We start from the raw sequence: 21,796 nt of genomic DNA on the forward strand, positions 1-21,796 counted from the left end.
TGATATTACCATCGGTTAGGTCAGATACACTGTTAGATAAAGGCAAGGTACTAGAAAAATTCTGTTAAGTCTATCTGAGATCTGTGCCAGGTTCTTAAGAATATTGCTTTGGAATGACATAAAGAAATCAGGTTCATCTGTTTCAGAAGAACAAGGCAGAACATCATTCAAATGTGATTGTGTGTAAGTAACCAAATAATTCAATTCTCCATTTTAGAAAAGCCAGAATGTTTTACATCCAAGAAGGTATTTCTTAGTTTCCAGAGAAACTGATGTAAAATTGTCTGAAATAAAGACATTACAAGCAAACTTTCAATGTGCTTGTACTTGATATTTGGTATTCCCACCATGTTTCTATGGAAACTTACTAATGGGCAAATGATGAAATTGAGATTTCTCATATCACTTTAGTGAATGCCCCCCAAAGTTAAAAATGAATTGAAACTCAAACTATCATGTTAAACATAAAAAGGTAAGTTATATACTTATGAACTCCATTTTTTTCAACTTTTCTGATTTATCATGACTTCTTGTAGGCTTATGCTTAATCTTTGTTACTTGACCTGCCCTCCTACCAGCTTTTGGCAAAATCCCTCTGGCAAATATCCAGAGCACTGTCCCTTCAATGGGAGCCCCTCAGAACAAACTATATAAAATATATCAGCTCAATAACCTGGTAATTTGATGCTGCTGTTGACTTCTATTTTTATTCTTATCCCTGGTAATGAATTATACACATGGGATGGAGAGGTAATTGTTGCTTCTGAGTTGTATACAATAATTTCAAATGGAAATAATCAAGACTGGAGCAAGTTAAATAGACTCACTTTGTGGAGAGTTTATAACATATAGGCTGAATTCTAAGGAGTGCTGTATGCAGACAAAATTGAACTTGGCACATCTATCATCTGCATGTCAGCCTCTCCTGTTCAGCAGCTGGTTACACAGTTGGTTCACATCTCTAAGTCTCGGTTTCTTCATCAGCAATAGAAGGAGAGTATACATGGGCCTTGTTTGCAGTTAGAAGGACCAAATGAGTGATGCATGGGAATCAGTTGTATATCTTTAAAGTATATAAAGGTCCTATTTTGGTCTTCCTCCAACACTACCCATCTACTAACTGGTTTATAAAATCACTCAGGGAGAGGCACACCTTACAGCACCAAACAGAGTGAACAGAAGTTTCCACAGGTCCTCGCTTGCATTGTGTTTAAAGATACAATTAATTCACATAATTTGTTTGTTTTTTGACACTATTTGAATATTCTGAACAAGGAGTACTTTTCAGTTACAAAGCCATGTCCACCATCCAGGTGAATCCCCAGGCTTAATTATTCTAACTTTTAAAGAAATTAAAAGCTCAACTAGAGTTTAAATAGAATAAAAGCTATAATGTGTTTTCTCTATGAAACAATGAAATAATCTCTGCCATTTAAATTAAAAATAAAATGGGCCAAAGGGGCTTTAACATCTTTGTAAATGTACATTTTCTACTTAAAAACAACAACAACAAAACACAAAAAACAGTCTTCATTAGTTACATTGTTATTCAGTATTTCCTCTCTTCTCCCTCTTCTCCACTCATGTCCCCCACTCTCCCCAGGCTTCAGGCACCTGCTCTTTAGAACTTACACCTCAACATTCCTGCAGTTAAACAGGAATCTACTGCAGGAGGGGAGAGGATGGAGAGGGAGCCATGGAGACAAACCGACATTCTTGTGCACCATTTGGAATCTTACCTCCCAAGACTTTATGTCACCAATTTAAGTTTAAATGCCCAGTGTTCTCTTTTGAAACTTTTGACCAACACTCTTGTGAACTGAACCACTCACTCCTCCTTAGAACAAGCAATATGACAGGGAAGTCTGTTAAGTCACGGAAGTAAGACTGAAGACGTGTTTGTGTCTAAGTGGAGATATTAAAGTAATCAGACTCCCTGGGCCCATCTTTGTGTAAAAATCAAACAAGCAACTATTCTCTGTAGGACTGGCGGTAACGTTTCACATCATTCAGAAATTCTGAGTTCCCTCTCCCACCATTTCCTTCTGTGTTCAAATTATAGTTGGAAGGAATAAACAGCTTCTATCCAGGCAACTGAAAACAGCCTACTTAAGAACACCATAGAGGTTCTGTGTCGGTTATCAATTTTGAGTTTACATAACAAACCATAAAGTCTTTGCAGCTGAACTGTCCCCAGTATCAACTAACTTAACAGGAAGAAACAAGGGTTTCACAGGCCCTACTGCTTCCTTCACTAAGAACCATAAGGCTTGGTAGGGATAGGGAGATGGGATGGAAACTCTACAGTTGGGGTATTAAAGTTTTCATTGAGGAAAAGGAGAAAATATACCCAAAAGTCTTCATGGAGTCCCACAAGACACTAAACACAGCCATGAGCAGGAAGAGTGTCTTAGGCTGAATGGGGATGGAGGAAAGAACTGGGCATTGGGGTACTGAACAGGGAAAGGAACTGGCCAGACATGATGGGAAAAAATAAGGGGTGGGGGCGCCAGGAAGAGCCAGGTCTTAGAGAGCTGCCCCAGGCAAGAAGGAGCCTTAGGGATCCTGGGGTCAGCAGAGCCCAGAGGTGTGACTGAGATCAGCGAACACCTGCCACCTCCTTACCTTCGGGCAATTGCAGGTCACTGAGGCGCAGCACAGGGTGGCATTTGGTGAACATGAAATCCAAGAACTCAAAATCCTCATCAGCTCGGCCCGCCTCACGGTCATGGTCACCAGACTCAGGGGCCGGATGCACCGACTCAGATTCCCGGCCCCGCCTGCGGCTGGCCTTGGGCTTCAAGCAGCAGGTGAGTTTGTTCCCCATGAGGAACCTCTACTCCTGCTGCTGTCACTGCCTTCACTCAACAGTCCCCCTAACCACCCCCCCCCCCACCCCCAATAGGGCAAACCCAGGGGGCCCCGCCGCCCCCGCCCAGCTGTCAGCTGCTGCTGCCTCCACAGAGTTGACTAGTCTGTGAGGACAGCCAGCAGTCTCACGTATTTAAAAGGTGTGCTGATCAGGCAACTGCTGAGAATCACAACCACTGCAAGAAGAGAGCACAGCCGAAGCTCCACCGCCTGCCACAGCTGCTTCTCAACTGAAGGCAGGGCTCCTGGCGGGCCCCAGCCAACCAGAACACATTCTGTGGTCACCTGGTTACGAGGGACCAATCACGGCAGCGTTCCCTCCACGTGCCCACCTGGCAGGGAAGGCAGTGGGTCAGAATGCTGGTCCTCCCTGCCCTGTAGGCCCTCTATCCCCTCTCCCAGCGCACACATGTGGCCCAGCCTCGGGCTTCAAACAGCATTTCCTAAACACACTCAAATGTTGTCAGGAGGGCAGGAAACCTACAAATGCATTTGATGATCCAACTGGGTGGAGAAGTGAATAGGAAGAGAGAAGGTGAGGAAAGCAACTGAGGGCTTCTCTTCCCAAACCTTTGGCTGAGAAGAGAGATGTGGTCGTAGTTAGAAGGAAATACAGCTTTAGGATTTTTTATTTTAAGATAAAAAAAATGAGTATATTTATATGTTAAAGGGGAAGAGCCAAAGGAGAAAGAAAAAGTGTGTAGTTAGAGGAGAAGGGAGACTAAATGGAGCAAGACCCCCCACAGAAGCAGCCGTGGATGCCCTCCAGAGCAGGGATAGATTTGCTTTAGAAAGACAGGAAAACAAGGAGGGAGAGGGTCCTGGGTGCTCACAGAGACATTCCTGGTGGAGGAGAGACTTAGGAAGAGCTCATCTGGTGGCCTCTATTATTCTTTATTTTAATAGGCTTCCCTGTGGAAAGCTACTCTGGGAAGGAGAGGATACTGTGTAGAGAAGTATACACCTCAGAAAAGCTCAAAATGTTATGCCCAGAGTTCGGGGTCCCCAATAATCCACCACCAGGGAGCCTTTTCCGATGCAAAAGCAAAGGGTCTTTTATTCAAGCCCGGGACTTGGTCCCCCTTCTGCCTCCATTACTGGATGCAAGAGAGAGCTCCGAGTTCCAAGAGAACAAAGAATTTATAGGGCTTGGGTCAGGGGGTGGGGGCTCACTCGGACCACTGATTTGGCCAATTCTGGTTGGTTGAGTGATGGCGGGGGGGGGGGGGGGGGGGGGGGGGGGGCGCTAATGATGCAAGGGCAGGGTGCAGCTAGGGTCTGGTTACACAAAGACAGGAGGTGGCTAGCATACTTTTGGCCTTGGGCTAGTTTCCTTGCGTTCCTATTGGCTGAGATAAGGGCTGGCTGAGCAACTGATACATACATTCTATGGCTTTTGCTTGAAGAGGAGTTAGGAACACGGTTATCAGCCCCGTTCTGTCCTTTCACAAAATACCTAGGAAAACTGAATAATATCTTTCCTCAAAAGCAGGTACATTGAAAAGACATTTTAATAAAAACCAAGGAGCTCTACTATAAATACGTATGTCAGAAATGTAGAAGAGGAGGCTAATTATTTCTCCCAAATAATTAAAAGAAATAGAAACAACTGTTGGAGTAGAGAAAAAAAGTTGAGAAAATGACATGTACAGTAATTGCAAAAAGTAGGAACATTTACAAACTCTTTAATCAAATACATGCCCCACCAAAATTGATGAGATATAGTGTTCTCCTTTATTAAAAGGATAGGAGGGAAAGGTCACCTCAAAAATCAATGAAGCAGAAATTATGAATACTCAATAGCTTAAAAGATATAAGTAAGGTCTGGTGACAAGAATGAGCAATATATTAAAATGTGGAGACCACAGTGGGATGGGAAAACATTTGGTGAACTTCAGTTTCTGTAAATAGCATCTAGTTAAATCCTCAGAACCTGGTGACTGCATTCCATCCTAATATTGTCTAAAGTCCTAGGAATGTCATTAGATACCCTTTTGGATGACTCTTGTAGGCTTGAGACAACACTGAAGATTATGTTGCAAAATAGTGCCTGCACTTAACAACAGATACACACACAAATAGAAATGCATGACTTTAAATATTAAATAATTTTAAACTTGCTAAGCCAAAAAATGATGGAAAGAATTATTAGGAAAATAGATTTTAACATACTTTGTTTGAAGAGAACATTGGAGAGCAGTAAGAAAAGAATATCTCCTATAACAAGGAGAGCAAAGGGAAGCTAATAGGAGTAATATAATTTGAATTATGGAGGAGTTAGATTTTGTTATAGAAACAGAGAACTTGCCTTTGCTACTGAGGGCAGAATGTCCCCTGGGAGGACTTTATGATCAGTGTTTCACAGTTTGGTGTAAACTCATTCATTCAATACCCATGCAATACCTGAGCCCTTCCCACATTCCATACAGGTTTTAAGTGCTGGGGATGTTGCTTAGACCAAGATAAACAAGGTGTCTATTTTCATGAAAATTATTTCTATTAGAAGGGTCAACACACAGTATTTCCCATCACATCTCAAACTCATGGTTCAGAATGGCTATTGATCTCCGGCTCTTTTGTCTTCATTCCAGACAGCAGGGCAAAGTAAGACAAGGTAGATTTTGTTTCAGAATATCTTCATAGCGTGGTGCTTACATATTACTGGCTTAAAGACTAGTCACATCGCCATATGTAGCTATAAGAGAGGCTCAAAAATGTAATCTTATTGCTGAATAACTAACACAGAAGGGAGAACCGGGTATTGGAAAGTAACTAGCACTCCATGCCACAATCTGTAGGGAAAGATTAGAAAAGTTTCAACTTCAGGAATTTTCATCACAAAATTTCATAGCCCTTTTGCATATATGAAAAATTTTTACAAGAAGTTCTGTAGTAATCTTTTCTGAAGCAAACAGGTCAGAAACACTGGACAGAGGCTTACGCTATAGAATGAAACTAGGTCAGATAGAAGAAACACTCTCTGGCAGCCAAGTGATCACATAGGATTACACAGTGTATGGACACTGTGACTAATAGGGTTCCAGCTTGGGTATTATAGTGGTTCTTATAGAACAGGATTTTGTGTGTAAGTAATATGTACACTTTTCCTGGGCTGAGTTCATCATTATCATCATATTCTCAAAGGCATATGTAAACAAAAATGCTAAGAATTGCTATACCTGATTTGATGTGGAACAGCTCCCATTTCCAACTTCAGGACATTCTAATCCGGGTTTTTAGGAAGTGGGCATTCGATGGTGTTGATATTCACATTTTAGTAAACTGTGCAGTACCTCTGCCATCTGTCTCTTTCCACACCTTCTGAACTCGCCTCCAGTCATCTCACTTCTCACAGCATTAGGTTTCTTTCTGGCAAGGGAGTCAATTGAGATGAGGCTGTTAATTGATTTGATATGATGCTCTGAAAAAAATAATAAGGGTGTTAGTTTGCCATCCCATCAGGGTATTAATGCTTATTGGACCGGTCAGTGTCAGACCAAAAGGTCCACTGTGATTACAGTCCCAAACCACAGGGCATTTTTGAAATAAGTCCTAAGAAGGGAGTAGGGGTTTCTTTTCTTTCTTTTCCCCTTTTTTAGGTGTTCAGTAAGTTTCCTAAGTAAATGTCAGTAGAAAAAATACCCTTTCTCTCTCAGTGATGGGTGTGGCCATCACATATTTAATGGCATCTAGCTGGCTAGCTGGCTTTAATATATCCCTTTAGAAATAAATAACCTGCCTCCACGCAACACTGGGGCTTTAAAGTTGAGTGTCTGTCTTGCTCTAGCTTCATTTCCTGAGCCTACAACACAAACTGGCACATGGTGCTCAGTAAAGGACCAACTAAGTTAATTAATTTTATGTTCCGAAAAACCCAGCTATAAGCAAGAAATTAACCACCTTTTTTAAAAAAATAATATCTTTTTTATTGATTTCAGAGAGGAAGGGAGAGGGAGAGATAGAAACATCAATGATGAGAGAGAATCATTGATCGGCTGCCTTCCACATGCCCCCTACTGTGGATGGAGCCCGCAAGCCGGCCATGTGCCCTTGGCCGGAATCGAACCTGAGACCCTTCAGTCTGCAGGTGAATGAATGCTCTATCCATTGAGCCCAACCAGTTAGGGCAACCACCTTTTGATTTTACACAGAATAAGGCAAATAACCAGGCCAAATTGAAACTAGATTTAACACAGTAAATAAATTGGTCCTAATTTTGCTCTTTAATAACAATGAGGGTGATTTTAGGGGCGAAAGTTATGTTTCAATGAACTCTGTAATACACAGTTGTGAGCATTAGACTTCAATTGTTTCAAAGTTGTTGTTGTTGTTTTTGTTTGTTTGTTTTTTTACCTAGGAATTGAACTAAATACTGAATTTATCTAGTTTTCTGAAATATTTAGCTACAATTCTCCAACTAATGTTTCATTTTCTTCCATCTTTTGACTTGGATCAGTGAGTACTAAAACGCTTTTCTTTCCACTGGACCAGCTGTCATAATTATTGTTATCCTAGCTTTTGCCCCAATAATATTAAGATTTTTTTTAACACAGTTTGTCTCCATCAGGTGACAAGTCCAATGTGCACTCAGGGAATACCAGACAAGAGCACAACCTCCTTCCATGCCCAGGCCTCATTGTCCCTGGGACAGAAAGCAAGGATCTCTTGGCTCTGAAGAAAAACGTTGCCCCCTTTCAATAGGAAGCAGCTACAGAAAAGACCATGCACCCCTTTTCTCTGAAAGACTTCAGAGCCAAGATCCTTGAAGGGGGGAGAGAGGATGTTGTAGGCAGTTAGACACGAGTAGAGCAAGGACGATGGGCCAGGCACAGAAGGTCACCAGGATGGAAAGCCCCAGGTGCCTAGCAATGGACACTCAATTGTAGGGTGGGACCTTGCCCCCAGGGTAGCGTTTCCTCCCCTAGCATAGTGCTGGCCACGAGGTTTGGACCCCCTGACCTTCCCTCCCTAGAGATGACATCTAGGCCTCAGTTGTATTTCAGCTCCAGACCCAGCAAAAACAGCTGCAGCTGATGTCAGGACCCCCTGCCCTGGTGCCAGCCAATCAGTCAGTGGAGACCACACCATGAAAGGACACACTGGAAAGCTACTGAGTATTCTATTTTTTTTTTTTTTTGAAAATAAAAACAATTTTTTGTTTATTCCTATGAATAAGCACTTATTCATTGCTGCCAGACAGATTTTTTTTCTTTCCATTCACCCAATATTCCATACACAATTTTGTCTCTGAGCAATTTTTCATCATCAATTTCTCACCTCTTTCTGGAAGCTTCTCTAACAAAATTATTGAATGTCTTATTATGTCTGTTACATAATTAGCATTTTAATATTTCATTCAATTTTTTAATCTGGTCATACATATTCACTATTTACCATATTTTCATGTGTATATTTTTTTTTTATTTTTATTTTTTTTATTTTTCGCTAAAAGTATTACAAAGTGTATTACATAAGTGTCCTTTTTTCCCCCCCGCCCTTGACAGACCCCTGCCCTCCCTTACCCCCCAGTGTCTTATGTCCATTAGTTATGGTTATATGGATGCATACAAGTCCTTCGGTTGATCTCTTAATCCCCTCCCTCCTCCCCCCCAACCCTCCCTGGCCTTCCCACTGCAGTTTGACAATCAGTTTGAGGCAGCTTTGCCTCTGTATCTATTATTGTTCAAAAGTTTGTAATGGTCTTTATTATCCATGAATGAGTGAGATCATGTGGTATTTTTCCTTCATTGACTGGCTTATTTCACTTAGCATAATGCTCTCCAGTTCCATCCATGCTGTTGCAAATGGTAAGAATTCCTTCTTTTTTACAGCAGCATAGTATTCCATCGTGTAGATGTACCACAGCTTTCTAATCCATTCATCTACTGATGGGCACTTAGGCTGTTTCCAGATCTTAGCTATGGTGAATTGTGCTGCTATGAACATCGGGGTGCATATATCCTTTCTGATTGGTGTTTCTGGTTTCTTGGGATATATTCCTAGAAGTGGGATCACAGGGTCAAATGGGAGTTCCATTTCCAATTTTTTGAGGAACCTCCATACTGCCTTCCATAGTGGCTGCACCAGTCTGCATTCCCACCAGCAGTGCACAAGTGTTCCTTTTTCTCCACATCCTCTCCAGCACTTGTCGTTTGTTGATTTGTTGATGATGGCCATTCTGACAGGTGTGAGATGGTACCTCATTGTTGTTTTGATTTGCATCTCTCGGATGATTAGTGACTTTGAGCATGTTTTCATATGTCTCTTGGCTTTCTGAATGTCCTCTTTTGAAAGGTGTCTATTTAGATCCTTTGCCCATTTTTTGATTGGATTGTTTATCTTCTTTTTGTTAAGTTGTATGAGTTCCCTATAAATTTTGGAGATTAAGCCCTTATCAGATATGACGTTGGCAAATATGTTTTCCCACGAGGTGGGTTTTCTTGTTGTTTTGTTGATGGTTTCTTTTGCTGTGCAGAAGCTTTTTATTTTGATGTAGTCCCATTTGTTCAGTTTCTCTTTAGTTTCAACTGCCCTAGGAGCTGTATCAGTGAAGAAATTGTTTTGGCATATGTCTGAGATTTTGCTGCCTTTGTATTCTTCTAGAATTTTTATGGTTTCCTGTCGTACATTTAAGTCCTTTATCCATTTTGAGTTTATTCTTGTGTATGGTGTAAGTTGGTGGTCTAGTTTCATTTTCTTGCATATATCTGTCCAATTTTCCCAACACCATTTATTGAAGAGACTATCTTGGCTCCATTGTATGTTCATGCCTCCTTTGTCAAAAATTAATTGAGCATATTGGTTCGGGCTAATTTCTGGACTCTCTATTCTATTCCACTGATCTATATGTCTGTTCTTGTGCCAGTACCAGGCAGTTTTGAGAACAGTGGCTTTGTAATACAGCTTGATATCTGGCATTGAGATCCCACCTACTTTGTTTTTTCTCAGGATCGCTGCAGCTATTCGGGGTCTTTTTTTATTCCAGATGAATTTTTGGAGAGTTCGTTCTAGATCCTTGAAGAAGGCCATTGGTATTTTAATGGGAAGTGCGTTGAATATATAGATTGCTTTGGGTAATATGGACATTTTAATGATGTTGATTCTACCAATCCAAGAACATGGTATGTTCTTCCATCTGTTTATGTCTTCCTCTATCTCTTTTTTCAACGTCCTGTAGTTTTCTGAGTAGAGGTCTTTTACCTCTTTAGTTAAGTTTATTCCTAGGTATCTTAATTTTTGGGGTGCGATGGTAAATGGGATTGTTTTTATAATCTCTCTTTCTGAAAGTTCACTATTGGTATATAGAAATGCCTCGGATTTCTTGGGGTTAATTTTGTATCCTGCTACATTGCCAAATTCATGTATTAAGTCTAGTAGTTTTTTGATGGAGTCTCTAGGGTTCTGTATGTATAATATCATGTCATCTGCAAATAAGGACAGTTTTACTTCCTCTTTTCCAATTTGGATGCCTTTTATTTCTTCTTCTTGTCTAATTGCAATGGCTAATACTTCCAGGACTATGTTGAACAGGAGTGGAGAGAGTGGACATCCCTGTCTTGTTCCTGTTCTTAGGGGAAATGGTGTTAGTTTTTGTCCATTGAGTATGATGTTGGCTGTGGGCCTGTCATATATGGCTTTTATTATGTTGAGGTATGACCCTTCTATTCCCACCTTGCTGAGAGTTTTTATCAAAAATGGGTGTTGGATTTTGTCAAATGCTTTTTCTGCATCAATTGATATGACCATGTGGTTTTTTTCTTTCAATTTGTTTATGTGATGTATCACGTTTATTGATTTACGGATGTTGTACCATCCTTGCATCCCTGGGATAAATCCTACTTGGTCATGGTGTATGATCCTTCTGATGTACTGCTGGATCCGATTTGCTAAGATTTTGTTGAGGATTTTGGCATCTATGTTCATGAGGGATATTGGCCTGTAATTCTCTTTCATTGTGTTGTCTTTACCTGGTTTTGGTATTAGGGTGATGCTAGCTTCATAAAATGTGTTTGGAAGTGTTCCATCCTCTTGGACTTTTTGTAGTAATCTGAGGAGGATAGGTTTCAGTTCTTCCTTAAAAGTTTGGTAAAACTCCCCTGAGAAGCCGTCTGGTCCTGGGCTTTTGTTTGCTGGAAGCTTTTTGATGACTGCTTCAATTTCTTCCATCGTTATTGGCCTATTGAGATTTTTAGATTCTTCCTGATTGAGTTTTGGAATGTTGTATTTTTCTAGGAATTTGTCCATTTCCTCCAGGTTGTCTAGTTTGTTGGAGTAGAGTTGTCCGTAGTATTGTTTAACAATCATTTGTATTTCTTTGGGGTCTGTTGTTATTTCGCCTCTATCATTTCTGATTTGGTTTATTTGGGACCTCTCTCTTTGCTTCTTGGTGAGCCTGGCTAGGGGTTTGTCAATCTTGTTTATCCTTTCAAAGAACCAGCTCTTGGTTTCATTGATTTTCTGTATTGTTTTTTTGGTCTCTATTTCATTGATTTCTGCTCTAATCTTTATTATCTCCTTCCTTCTGCTCACTCTGGGCTTTTCTTGTTGCTCTCTTTCTAATTCTTTGAGTTGTAGAGTTAGATGATTAACTACCATTTTTTCTTGTTTTTTGAGGTAGGCCTGTAGAGCTATAAACTTCCCTCTCAGGACTGCTTTCATTGTGTCCCAGAGGTTTTGGATTGTTGTGTTTTCATTGTCATTAGTGTCCAGGATGTTTTTAATTTCTTCTTTGATGTCATCGGTAACCCAATCAATATTTAATAACATGCTATTCAGCTTCCAAGTGTTTGAGTATTTTGGGTTGTTTTTATTGTGGTTTATTTCTAACATTATGCCATCGTGGTCTGAGAAGATGCTTTTTATGATTTCAATCTTCTTGAATTTGTGGAGACTTTGCTTGTGACCCAATATGTGGTCTATTTTTGAATATGTCCCATGAGTACCTGAGAGGAATGTATATTCCGCAGCTGTGGGGTGAAGTGTTCTGAAGATGTCAATTAAGTCCATCTGATCTAGTGAGTCATTTAGGATTGCTGTTTCTTTGCTGAGTTTTTGTCTAGCGGATTTATCCAGTGATGTTAGTGGTGTATTAAAGTCCCCTACTATGATTGTATTGTTGTCGATCTCTCCCCTGATACCTTCCAGGAGTTTTCTTATGTATGTGGGTGCTCCTGCATTGGGTGCATATATGTTTATCAGGGTTATATCCTCTTGTTGTATTGATCCCTTTAGTATTATGAAGTGGCCTTCCTTATCTCTGGTTATGGCCTTCACTTTGAGGTCTATTTTGTCGGATATAAGTATTGCTACCCCAGCTTTTTTTTCATTTCCATTTGCCTGAAAGATATTTTTCCATCCCTTCACTTTCAGTCTGTGTGAGTCCCTTCTAATGAGGTGGGTCTCTTGTAGACAGCAAATGTATGGGTCATGTTTTTTTATCCATTCAGCCACTCGATATCTTTTGATTGGACCATTTAGTCCATTTACATTTAAAGTTATTATTGAAAGGTACTTGTTTGTAGCCATTTCTATTTTTTTGTGGCTGCTTTCTTTCTGGGCTTTTTATTTCTTCTTTTTACACCAGTCCCTTTAGCATTTCTTGCATTGCTGGCTTGGTGGTGATGAACTCCCTTAGCCTTTTTTTGTCTGTGAAGCTTCTTATTTCCCCTTCAATTTTGAATGATAGCCTTGCTGGATAGAGTATTCTTGGATTCAGTCCTTTGCTTTGCATCACTTTGTAGATTTCCGTCCATTCTTTTCTGGCCTGATGTGTTTCTGTTGAGAAATCGTTTGATAATCTGATGGGGGACCCTTTGTAGGTAACTCTCTGTTTCTCTCTTGCAGCCTTTAAGATTCTCTCTTTGTCTTGTACATTTGCCATCGTTATTATGACGTGTCTTGGTGTCGGTCTTTTGGGGTTCATCTTGCCTGGGACTCTCTGTATTTGTGTAACTTTTTTCTTCCCCATATCTGGGAAGTTTTCTGTCATTATTTCTTCAAATAGATTTTCTAATCCTTGCTGCTCTTCTTGTCCTTCTTGCAGCCCTATTATGCGTATGTTACTTCGTTTCATGTTGTCCTGAAGCTCCCTTAGGCTCTCCTCCTGTTTTTTAATTCTTTTCTCCAGTTGCTGTTCAGATTGAGCTTGTTTCTCTGCCTTATCTTCTAACTCACTAATTCGGTCTTCTGCTTCTTCTAGTCTGCTGTTGAAACTTTCCATGGTGTTTTTGATTGTAGCTATATCACTTTTCATTTCTTCCTGATTCTTGCATAGGTTGTTGATTTTCTCATCCATCCGGTGAATGAATTGTACAACCATCATTCTGAATTCTTTTTCTGTCATGTTGCACGCTTCAGCTTCATTAATTTCCTTTCTTGGTGATTCTTCATTGTCTTTCCTCTGGGTATTGTGTCGTCTCTTCATTCTGATTATCTCCTGATGGTTCAAAGGTTGAGTTGCGTGGGCCTGGGCCGTGCGCAGTGGGAGGCTCCCACCACCCTAGTGTCACTGAAGAGCTCTGACACTAAGATGTGTGGTTGTTGTTGGTTGGTGGGAACCAGGCTCGCTCTGTGTCAGTGTTGCCAACACTCAATGTGGCCTCGCGCGTGCCCTTAGAATTAGGGACCCTGCCTGCACTGTGCTGAAATAGAGGCCCCCCTGACGCGTGTTTAGCACCAGAGCAGAGCCCCCTAGCTTGCGCCAGGAGTCAGAGTTCCCCAAGAGTTCAGTATCAGAGTCTCTGTTGCTTCGCGCAACCTCACCTTGAGAATCAGGGTCCCTGTGTGCCCTTGCACCAGGAATTGGATTCACTGGCTCTTAGTACGAATGCACAGGAAATCAGGATCTCAGGCGCAGGTGATAAGAAACACAGTCAAGTCACTGGTGCTTGGTGCTGCCTCCTGCCCTGAGAAACGGGGTTTCTGGGCCTGTGCTAGGCGGACAAACTCCCGTTCGCGCGATTGCTCCCAGCCCAGGGCTCTGATGCCAGCAGTGCGCGCAGGATTAGTTCCTGGTGCTGTGCGCGTTTTTGCTCCCAGCCCAGGGCTCTGATGCCAGCAGTGCGCACAGGATTAGTTCCTGGTGCTGTGCGCGTTTTTGCTCCCAGCCCAGGGCTCTGAAGCCCGAAGTGCGCATAGGATCAGTTCTAAGGTGCTCGTGCACTTTCAGGCCAAAGTTTCTGCAGCGCTGAGGCCCCGGCAAGGGGTAGGTCTATCAGTTAGTTACTCTGGCACTGCCCGCGATCCTGGGGGAAGGGGGGATGGGCTCTGCTACTCACGGATCTGCAGCAGGGATCTCCGAACTTTCCGTGTCTGCAGGTCTGTAGCTGTGGTCACAGGTCTCTGTCCCCAGTGGCTGCAGGGTCCTGGTATGCGTCTGAGATCAGACTGGGTGGTGCTGAGGCCAGGATCCTAGTCTCAAGCAGCTCTGTTTCCCAAGATGGTGTGGTCGCTGTGCCTCTGCTGGCCGCCCAGGAGTGTCCGCCCCTCCGTGGAGGGGCGCAGGCCTCCTCTGGGCTCCCGCAGTCGCGCCGCCCACAAGTCGCCGCCTCCGGGTTAGTAGCCGCTGGGTTAGTAGCCGATCTCTGGATGCCGATAACCGCCTCCCAAGATGGTGCGGTCTCGCCGCTGCGCTGGCGCCCAGGGGGAAGTTTCAGCCTCAATCTCTAACCATCCGCATTTTTCAGGAGTTCTCTGTCTTTCCTGGCTGCAGACTGTCTCTCAGCTGAACCTCCCCAGCTTGATCGGGCTGGTTGTTACCCGTTTCAGCTGCTCGCCCCTATCTGCTCCGGGACGAAGGACCAACACGTCCGTCTAAGCCTCCGCCATTTTTTTTTCCCTGAGTATTCTATTGAGATCTTCTGGGACCTCCTCTAAAATCTCCACCCTTAAAACCTGAGGATGGAGGACCCAGTGCCCTCCCCCTGCCCCTCCTCCTTCCCAGGCACTTTACCATTAGCTTCCTCCCACCCAAGTTCCAAGGGCCCTTCCTTCTCCTCCATTACTTGTTTCCTAAACACATTTCTCCTAGGAATAACTTTTCCAACCTCTGTAATTTATGCAATAAATGTTCTTCTCAAAAAATAAATAAAATCAAATAATCATCTTCATAAAACATCCAAAAAATTAGTCATTAAATATAGTAAGAGTTCAACATGACCCAAAAAATTAAATATAGAAAAATTAGCTGATTAATTTATAGCTATATATATGGGCATATATATCAATGGGGTTCCCCTATACTGGGTAGGGGGAAAATTCATTCACAGTAGAAATGAAAACTGAGATACTTAGGATTTAATCTAAGGCACAAGACTAAGGAGAAAAATTTTAGACGCTATTGAAAAAATGTGAATATATTTGATGCATGATTTCAAGCATGGATATCAGTAGAGGAGGTTTTTATTATGTTGTTGTTTTTGGTTAATCCTCACCCAAGGATATTTTTTTCCATTGGTTTTTAGAGAGAATGGAAGGGAAGGGGAGAGACACAGAGAGAGAAACATCTATGTGAGAAAGACAAATTGCTTGGTTGCCTCCCCCATGCACCCCAACCAGGGCCAGGGATTGAGCCTGCAACGGAGGTTCATGACCTTGACCAGAACTGAACCCAGGGCCCCTCAGTCTGCAGGCCAACACTCTATCTACTGAGCAAATCTGGCTAGGGCACAAGAGGAGTTTTTAAATATACGATTGCTAGACTCTACTCCCCAGAATGATTATTCAGTTAACCTAGAGGGCATGGGGAAAATGATTTTAAAAAGCTACCTAGTTAGCCCCGCCAGTGTGATTCAGTGGTTGAGCATCCACCTATGAATTAGAAAGTCATGGTTCGATTCCAGGTCAGGGCACTGCCCAGGTTGCGGGCTCAATCCCCAGTCCAGGGCATGCAGGAGGCAGCCAATCAATGATTCTCTCTCATTGGTGATGTTTCTCTCTCTCTTTCTCTCTCTCTCTCTCTCTCCCCCCTCTCTCTTCCCCAACCCCCACCTCTCTTTCTCCCATTCACTCTCTCTAAAAATCAATGGGGAAAAAATATCCTCAGGTGAGGATTAACCCCCTCCAAAAAAAAAAAAAATAAAACACCAAAAAGAAAGGTACAGCCCTGACCGGTTTGGTTCAGTGGATAGAGCATTGGCCTGTGGACTCAAGGGTCCCAGGTTCGATTCTGGTCAAGGGCATGTACCTTGGTTGCGGGCACATCCCCTGGGGGGGGGGGGGGGGCGGGCAGGAGGCAGCTGATCGATGTTTCTCTCTCATCGATGTTTCTAACTCTCTATCCCTCTCCCTTCCTCTCTGTAAAAAATCAATAAAATATATTTTTTTTTTTAAAAGAAAGGTACAATAAAAATGACAGGCTTTTCATGCACCCATAATGATAGTGGACCATGAACTTGTTACCAAACTCAAGGCGTTTGCCAGCTGGGGTGCTCTAGCTTGGGCTGCTCTATTCAAGAACAAAATGTGGCTGTCTGTCCCAAAGCAGTTTTCTTTTTCTTGCAGCAAGTAAAGGAGACAGGGCATTCATATCCAAATTCTGTCTCTCAGAAGGGAGGCTGAGCCTTGCTTCACTGCACTATTTAGTCCATTACATCGAAGTTGGCTACATTTATGGGCTGAGTTCCTGTCAAACTCATCCTGTTTACAGCTGGTCTGCAAAATACTGTGCTACATTTGAACATTTAGCAAGAACAGCATTCAATCAGAATAGCATTTGAGACCCCTGTCCTATCTAAAAAACAGCATCCACTCAAGTCTGCACACCTGATTTGGAGGGAGCACAGGAGGCTGTTCCCCACCTCATACATTCCTTAATTGAACCAGTAAGTATTCAGTCCCTCTACACCAGGTACTGTGTTGGGAGCACAGTAGCCAAGATCAGATTCTTGCCCATAGAGTTTATATTTTAGCCGAGGAAACAGTAAAAGGTAAACAAATAAAGCTAAGATAAGAGTGTGATAGATTTGCCTAACCGGTTTGGCTCAGTGGATGGAGCGTCGGCCTATGGACTCAAGGGTCCCAGGTTCGATTCTGGTCAAGGGCATGTACCTTGGTTGAGGGCACATACCCAGTGGGGAGTGTGCAGGAGGCAGCTGATTGATGTTTCTCTCTCATTGATGTTTCTAACTCTCTATCCCTCTCCCTTCCTCTCTGTGAAAAATCAATAAAATATATTTTTTTAAAAAGAGTGTTCTACAACAGATATAAAATGAGTGAATGTGACAGGGTGTAATGGGAAGGGGGTGCAGCTTTTCAGAAGACTGCCAACAAGAGGTGGGCTCTCAGGCAGAAAGAAAATCAACCAGGCACTGCCCTGGCTAGGAAGCTCAGTTGGTTGGAGCATTGTCCTAATAGGCCAAGGTTATGGGGTTTGACCTCCAGTCAGGACACATGCAAGAAACAACTAATAAATGCATAAATAAGTGGAACACCAAATCAATGTTTCTCTCCCTCTCCCTCTCTCTCTCAAATTCAATAATTATTTAAAAAATAAAAGAAAGGATATCAACCAGGCATTCAGCATGCTGAGCAAAGCTATCTCCAAGAACTGCATTCAGGGTCATCAAATACATGGTCACCATAGACCAGATGTTACTGGGTACTGCAGATCACTTTAGCTATTTCCTTTAAACTCCCAGGAGCAACATTTAAAACTTTTGTGATAGCCCTGGCCTGTTTAGGTCTGGGTTAGAGCATTGGCCAGAGGATGGAGGGATTATAGGTTCAATCCCCAGTCAAGAGCACGTACCTCAGTTGCAGGATCCCCTGCCTCAGTGGGACCAGGTATGGGGGGCAACCAATTGATTAGTCTTTCTCACCTCTCTCTCCTCCCATCTCCCTTCCACTCACTCAAAAAAATCAATGGAAAAAATATACTCAGGTGAGGATTTTAAAAATGTTAGAAAATTAAAAAATAAAACGCCTTTTATATAAAGTGTGGACTATACTGAAAGCTGCATTCTTTTTAAAAATATATATTTTTTATTGATTTCAGAGAGGAAGGGACAGGGAGAGTTAGAAACATCTATATATATAAAACTCTAACATGCAGAGACCGAACTGAACAACTGAACAACGGATCACTATGACATGTGCTGACCACCAGGGGGCATGCACGGAGCATGGCAGGCTTTGGCAGCGGGTGTTGGCAGAGCATGGAACATGGCGGGCATCGTCCATGGCAGCCCCACTTGCACCTGCTGCCAGTGCCGGAGCCGCTGCTCACACCCACTGCCAGCACTGGCCCCACTTGCACCCATAGCCAGTCCCAATTGCGCAGGCCTGGATCATCCCTGAGGGCTTCTTCACATCCCCCTGCTCCTGAGGGGCAATCAGGGCAGCAGCTGCTGCTCGCAACTGCTGTGGGCACTAGCCCCAATTGCTCTGTGCCATCAGCCTCAAAGAGTGCTCTGCACCTTCAGTTGGTGCAAGCAAGGCTGGTGCTGTCAGGGCTTGGGAGTAGAGGTGGGAGCAGAGGCAGAGGTGGGAGCAGGACTGCAGGAAGAAAGGGGATGGGTGGGGGGAGGGGAGCAGCAGCAGGAGGGGCCGGGCGAGGTCGCAGAGGATGGGCCGAGACCCGCCCCTGTCCCCACCACAGCCTTGCAGCCCACAGTTCCTTTCAAGGTGCACGAGTATGTGCACTGGATCCCTAGTCAATGATAACAGAGAATCATTGATCTGTTACTTCCTGCAGGCCCCATACTGGGAATTGAGCTGGAAATCTAGGCATGTGGCTTGACTGGGAATTGAACCTGGTTCATAGGTAGACACTCAACCACTAAGTCAGACCAGTCAGCATCAAGGCTACATTCTTGCATCCACCTCCTCTTTTCTGTTTTCACAACTCAGGGATAATTCTCACCAAAGAGTCCCTAGTTAACAGAAACTTCCCTTCCCCCTCACCTTCAAACAAGCCTCTTTTGAACTCTTAACAATTTTTGCTCTAAGCCTATTTTACAGGCTTGGGAAAATACTGATAAGACATTTCCCTAGGACATCTGCTGGACTGTCTCCTGGAAAGGAAGCAAACTGTAACTTTTCAAGACAGCCGTTGGTATCTATCTGCTCAACTTCAGCCCCAAATCCTCCTCTTTTCCTTGTCACCTAGCAACAGAAGCCATTACTCTTTAAAGGTGGAAGCAGCTTTTTGTTCCCTGCCTTGTATTGACTGGCAGTACAATGGTAAGCAAAATGAACTTCTCTACATGTCTTCTTTCAGTTGTGAATTCTTCCATAGTCCCCCTCACTGACCAAACCCTAACAGTAAACATTACTAGTATAGCCACTGTCTTTCAAAGACAATGTTTTGTCATGAGTAAAGCTAACCAGATGCTTTTACCACATATACTACAGCAAAAACTGCTAAAGTTGTCCCTGACCTTAACCTACACCAGTCCTTTACAGCATCCTATGTCTCCTGCTCTTTTCAAAGCAATATTTAGACCAATAGCCTTCTTTTCTCCCTGAACACGAGTTCTCAGGCTGGAGCAGTAGAGGGCTATGCATATTCAAGTTTGCCTATTTCTAGTGGGGCCTTTCTAGGGGGTGGAAGACCAGAGTATCATAGTAAGTATGTTCACACACCCACCAGACTAGAGCCTACCATGTGCCTAATAGTCTTTTAAGCTATTCACTTACATATTCAACTCATTTTACAAAGTTCAGTATTCCACTTAATTATTTAAATTAAAAACAAACTTGAAGATTAAATAGGTAACTAGTCCAAGTCTGGAACCCAGGACAGCTATAAGCCTTAGTGAGAATTCTTACTCGATTAAAGTTGTCAAGGGTGCGGAGAGCGCTGGGAAGCCCACACTCAGGCAAGTCTTTAATCTGCTTGGCTACTTACAACCACCCACCTTCCTATGCTCACACTCACCCAAGGGCTGGCAGCACTGGTGGGAGCTACTTTTCTAGAAGGAATGTCACTTGTGTAGATTCCTCCTCCCAATCACAATCAAATCCCCAGAGGATCATAGTTGTTTCCAAGAAAGGGTTTAGCAAAGCTCTTCTCCCCACATGGACGTCAGTGGAACAGAAATAAACACACACCAGCTACCTAAAGACCTTCCCATTCCCATTCTTCCCCGGCCTTTTAAAAGTTCAGTGCTTTCTGCAAAACATCTCACAAATTGCAATCATCCTAACTAGTCCTTATTCTCCACTAACACTGCAACTCCTACACCTAAAACAGGTCATGTTTTTTATCCAAGCAACCGCTATGTTTTCTCCTCTCCCTTCTCCAACAACCTCACCAAGCTATCCTTGGAACAAGGAAGCTTGAGGAACAGCTCCTACCATCAGCAGGTTCATAAGTGAGGCAGGGTGATAATCATGCTCTCCTAAGAGATTAGGAAGATATAAATGAGCATTCAAGAAACACACACAAAACACTTACCTGCCTGATAAGGACCAATAAATCCACATTGTGGTCTGGGTTCCTGACACAAGGAGAACCAGAGAGCTTTTCAGTAGAAGTTATTTTAAAAATTAACAACAATTTCATTCACTTTAAATTAAGCTGTTGTTTCCTTCTATCCAAATAATCTCGTTGAATAAAACAGATTAAATCACTGATTGCAATTCTCTCGGAATCGCAATTACAACAGAAACAGTTATAGTACATTTGCTCCTTTGTCAGTGAAATGCTCTAAGGAGAAACAGTCTGAAATCTCCAAAAAGCAGCACCCAGAGCACCATCTAGTGGAGGTCAAAAAGGAGCAGAGATCCCAAGTTAAGAACACAGGCAAGTACTTTGTAAACAGCCTAAATCTCCTTCCAATTGCCCACACCTCCAGAGAGCTGTGACCATCAGATGAGAGGCCTCATTTTCCATACAAATTAACAGGATAAAGTTTCTTTATGGGAATTTTCCTTGGGTGCTAGAAACTCTAATCTGTTAGGAGAGGGAAAATTTGAAATACTTTCACTTAGCACTTCGGTTTTGTTTTGTTTTGACTGTGTAAAAAAATAACTTTCTGCTACCAGTCAGACTCTTAGCAACCTCTGAGGAAAAGAAAACCCATCATCTAACAGACAATATTTCCTCACTCTGAAATAACATCTCCATCTCTGACTCAGGTACATGTGATCAAACGGGTATGCAGAAGCTTGCTTGGTGGTGGGGACCTTGCTGGGTCCTGGATTAAGTCCATGATGGATACAAAATCGAGTAGATGTCAAGTAACCTGGGGCTGAACTCCTTTTGTCTCTCGAGCCTTGAGTTTATGTACATGTAAAATGAGCACGATAAATACTACCTGCCTACCGGAGGGTAGGAGGAAACTAAACTTGACCCCATGCTTTGAGCTTAGAAGCATGAACAGACTGTTGAACCCCAGAGGGAAAGCAGGGAAAGGCGGTGGGAAGAGATCAACCAATGAACTTGTATGCATATATGCATAACCCAGGGACACAGACAATGGGGTGGTGAGGGCCTGGGGATGGCAGCGGGCTGGAGGAGGTTAACGGGGGAAAAGGAGGACCTATGTAATACTTTCAACAACAAAGATGAAAAGACAACGGGGGGGGGGGGGGGGGGGGGGCCTAAATGGAAATACCAGTTTGTAGAAGAGGGTGCACCTGGAAGGGGACACTGCCCCAAGAGTCCTTTACTGCTGAAACGTGGTGACCTTCACCATTTCTCTTGTGAACAAAGGGTGAATGAAAAAGGTTACATTAAGCACATCAAAGAAAAGGTAACAGCAATTCAAAGTGCTTCTTTACAAGTACATCAAATCATAGCTAATTGCCTAGGACTTGTCTGCAAAGGGTTACTGCATGAGCAGCAGGTGCATCCCTAAAACCCAGAGATTGTTTTCAAAGAGGCCCTTTTTAAAACAAACTTGAAAGCTGTGTGTAAAATTAGAAAAAAAAAAACACAACAAGAGTTATTCTACTCTCGCCCAAGAGAATGACAGAAACAAGG

At 42.9% G+C, this 21,796-nt stretch overlaps 1 protein-coding gene across 1 annotated transcript in view; it reads right to left on the minus strand.

Moving 5' to 3' along the window:
- LOC139017551 (cyclin-Y-like protein 1) overlaps window positions 1-20,312 on the minus strand; it is a 52,846-nt gene extending 32,534 nt beyond the window's left edge. The window contains exons 1-2 of the mRNA XM_070426192.1: window positions 20,267-20,312; window positions 6,051-6,240 (exon numbers count right to left, since the gene is read on the minus strand). The gene's annotated coding sequence lies outside the window, so the exon portion shown is untranslated. The remainder of the gene's footprint in view (window positions 1-6,050; window positions 6,241-20,266) is intronic.
- Window positions 20,313-21,796: the final 1,484 nt, after the last annotated feature.

Source organism: Myotis yumanensis, unplaced genomic scaffold (assembly GCF_028538775.1).
Source record: "Myotis yumanensis isolate MYYU_CA2020_CCGP unplaced genomic scaffold, mMyoYum1.0.hap1 SCAF_1, whole genome shotgun sequence".
NCBI lineage: Eukaryota > Metazoa > Chordata > Mammalia > Chiroptera > Vespertilionidae > Myotis > Myotis yumanensis.